A 4438-nucleotide genomic window follows, 5' to 3' on the forward strand; every position below is an offset into this window, starting at 1 on the left:
GCTATTAAAAAGTTTGGTTATAATAATTTCATTCAATTCTTTTTTATTATTATGTATTTTTAAATTGACATCATCCGAAATTCTCAGTTATAACGTGGTTTATTTATTTATTTGGTATTACTTGACGACCTGCCCCAGCATAGTGTTATGAATAAGTGTATGGTGGCGAGAAGGAACCAGACAAACAATATGGATTTAAAATTTAATTGGTTGATTTCTCAATTGTTTATTTATAAAAATTAAACTTAACGAGAAAGTAAAAATAAAAAAAAAGTGTTCTAAGTTCGTAAGGATGACAAGAGTGGGTTTAATGGCGGGAAGTAATCCGATGGAGCCGATAATTATCCCATGCTGGTTGTTTTGCTGTGACTCTGGGCGACTTGCAGCGCGGACGTAGTTGAAGACAAACAGAATTTTGGTCAGTGGCCTGAGCTTTGTTTTTAAATGTATTTTTTTTTAATATGGTTTAACGCGTTGTAGGGAATCGTCTGTTTAGTGTATGTATGCATGTGTTATATCGATGTAAAGCTGGGAAAGTTGTGGATGTAACCTAATCAGTGTTGAGTTGTTGCAATGTTTTGTGTAATACTTATTTGCGTTAATATGCTGCCTGAGTTGCGTTTACTGCGATTCTTGTGTTTTTCTTTTGCTGTGCAGCTGATTGTTTTCTTGGTTGAAGTGATGTGCGAGCTATTCTATTGATGTGTGTATATGAAGAAATGTGTTTTGAAGTTATCATGTGTATGTAGTGAGCTCATTTGCATTGAGTCGATGAACGGATTTTTCTCAGCATCGCCATTATTGACGCTGTCGCAGCTACTGCTGCTGTTTTTCTGGTTTATCATGTAAATATAGAAAAATATATGCGAATATAACAATGCCGCCCCCCCCCGATCTTGATCATATTTACATGATAAAGTCTCTGAAATGCGTGAGTAATTGTACCCTTGTCGTTCTTGCTGAGATCGTTGCTGATAGAACAAAGTTCACAGTACAGCGACGACAGTGGGTACTGGTTGCTGATAGGGCGGGTTCACAGTATGGCGGCGGGTATTGTTAGCTGATGGAGCGGTTTCACAGTATGGCGGCGGTGACGGGTACTGGTAGCTGATGGGACGGGTTCACAGTATGGCAACGGAGATGGCGACGGGTACTGGTAGCAGATGGGGCGGTTTCACAGTACAGCGATGGCGACAGGTTCTGGTAGCAGATGGAGCGGTTTCACAGTACAGCGATGGCGACAGGTTCTGGTAGCAGATGGGGCGGTTTCACAGTACAGCGATGGCGACGGGTTCTGGTAGCAGATGGAGCTCATATGCATTGCGTCGAAGAACGGATTTTTCTCAGCATCGCCATTATTGATGCTGTCGCAACTGCTGTGCTTTTCTGGTTTATCATGTAAATATAGAAAAATATATGCGAATATAACAATAGTACAAACACCATTCCTGGCCTCCGAGACAAGATCAAAGTGTAGTATCTTTTCTTCAGATGCTACACTTCAATTGCTTGTTCTCTGTCAGAGGAGGAGAAATCCTTCACGACTGATACAATTTTTATTTTTGTTCCTTTTCTCCACGTTAAAAAACAGCCCTGGTGTCTACCTCTGCCCCGTGGGGAGATTGTAAATAGGAGCAATAGTACAAACACCCCCAACCACCCCATGTTAAGAACGGATTTTGGAATAAACACCTCCCAACCTCCCCATATTAAGAACGGCTTCTGAGGTTGGGGGTGTTATTCTGAAAGCCGTTCTTAACATAGGGAGATTGGAGTGTTTTAATATGCTGGGGCACATCGTAAAAATTTATTTATTTATATTATTATTATTATTATTATTATTATTATTAATATTATTATTAATAGTTTTATTAAAAAGTTGTGTAAATATATAAAAAGAACCCAAAAAGACATTTATTTAAACATATTTTGTTTAAATATGTTTGTTTTATTGCTTACATTAAAAAAGTTTTGCGTAAATAGAGAAGTTGTTTTTTTAATCATTAAAAGTTTTGTAAATATTTAATATTAAAGAAAATGTTTTGTAAATATATTTTTTTTCTTTTAAATATTAAAAAGTTTTGTATATATATTTTAAAAAAATCTTGCTCGCGAACATACGAACATGCCTGCTATTTAACGTGTTTACAAACAACCAACAGCAATGTCAAGGTTGAACAACCGGTGTCACTTGTCTTCTGCTATCAGGGTATCTAATCTTTACTTGATCCGGGAAGGAAAAACATGTTGCATAAGTTAACCAAAATTGTTTATAAATAATTTCTGGACGATATCTCCTTTTAAATAATTTGTCAATAATAATAATAATGATTACTGAAAGGTTTAGTATTTGTTAAATAAAGACTAGCTTATATTTTGAACGAAAAGAAAAGTGAAATCACTAAAATTATATATTACAGTACTTGGTTTAAAATAACTTGAATTTGAACCGATTTAGGACAGAGTTATCTGCCCTTCCTAAAATTGGAAATTCTTAGCGACGCTAATTTAGGACATTTCCTCCGAATAATCCAATAATTCTCAATAATATCGGTATTTCAGAAGTTAACAGTTTTAAATAAGCAGAGCTTTCTTTCAAAAGTAAACATTTTTAATAGAGATTGAGTGGAAAAATACTCTCAATTCTTATATCGCATAAAAAGAATAAAATTGCTCCTAATCACCGATATGTTACTACGCAAACAATACGTAAACAATAATATCGGTATTTTAGGAGTTAACAGTTTTAAATAAGCAAAGTTTTCTTTCAAAAGTAAACATTATAAACAGAACTTTTTAAAAATAATAAACACTTATAAAAAATAAAGAAAATAACTTTTGCATATATTTTTTTAAATAAAAAAATATATGCAAAAGTTATTTTCTTTATTTTTGACAATATACTTCGGACTACTGTTCTCATCTTGGATTTTAACAGTATTCGACTAATTCAAATAATAATGAAATGTTGGCCCTCTCAAACAGGTTTGTTTTCTAAGATTGTACATTTCGTTCTTCTTGCAGTTCAAGGCAACTAAAATATGAAATAAAAAATGAGACATAAGTCGTATGACACCCGTAACAAAAATGGTACTTTATTGCATAGTGAAATTGGCGTCATTTTTTTTTTTTTAAATAAAATTAAATATTGAAATTGAAAATATTAGAAAACAATATTTTTTTATTAAATAATTTTTATTAAATACAGGCATTTTTTTTTTAAATTATTCATAGCAATTTAGATGTTTTTTTTTATTTATTGAATGAATCACTTCCGCGTTATTTTATAAATAAAATGTCGACTAAAGATAATAAGAAATGAAATTAATGAAACCGTATTCAAATTGACAATAGTAGAAAACACATTTTTTGGTAAAAGTTATCTTACGCCACAACAGAACACTTATGTCTCATTTGCGGACGTATCATGTATCAGTGGTATCACTACGATGAAATGGCACAAAATAGTCCAAAGGTCTAGGGAAACGGTAAATTTGCGGTGGATTTGATTATCAGATTCGTTGTCAGCGATCTCGAATACCTCTAAAAAACAAATTAGATGGTCGGTGTTCTGTTGTGGCGTAAGATAACATTTACCCTTTTTTGACAAACAAATACAAATAACTAGAAATATTAATGAAACGATATTAAAACTGACAATAGTAAACAGTTGGGGGTTTTTTTTCGACCTACCCAACATCAACATCCTCATGTTAAGAACGGCTATCGAGGTTAGGGTGTTTTGTTTTTATTCCGAAAGCCGTTCTTAACATGGGGAAATGGGGGTGTATATAATACGCTGGAGCACGTCGTATTTTTTATTTTATTCATTATTTATTTTATTTTTTTTTTTTTTTGCCAAATTTAATTTTACGTCATGCATTGTCTGCGGGGTTAATACCTAATCAGCAATTTGTTGTCGACTTCCTTGCATTTTCAATTTTTTTGAGATCTAATTAATTTTTTAAATCTTAAAATAAAATAAAATGGTTCACTATAAATAGGCAATCGAATTGTGTTACTTAAATGATTTTAACTTTAAAAAAATTCTTTTACAATAATTATTTATATATATATTTCAATATCGTTTCATTATTATCATTTCGAATTATCTTTATTTATTTCTTTGTTCTATAGATACCTCCAAAGTGTTGTGTACTACGTCACCAATCTTAACAAAAAACACGACGTCATCAGTTCGTGTGTTTGTTGTTATTTCTATGGAAGAGCATTAGCACTATAAAATATATATTATATTGATTTAAAAAAAATGATAGGTGAACATTTATGTATTTATTAATCGTATATTTTGTAAATCAAATAGATTTTTAATAACGAACTAGACAGACGATAAAATTAATTTTAACCTGTTCTGTTGATACATGTATCTACAAATGCTTGTCCTTACAGGCTTCCGTATATTTTAGAAAAAAAGCGC

Source organism: Euprymna scolopes, chromosome 46, assembly GCF_053919585.1.
Source record: "Euprymna scolopes isolate OS-2025 chromosome 46, ASM5391958v1, whole genome shotgun sequence".
Classification (NCBI taxonomy): Eukaryota; Metazoa; Mollusca; class Cephalopoda; order Sepiida; family Sepiolidae; genus Euprymna; species Euprymna scolopes.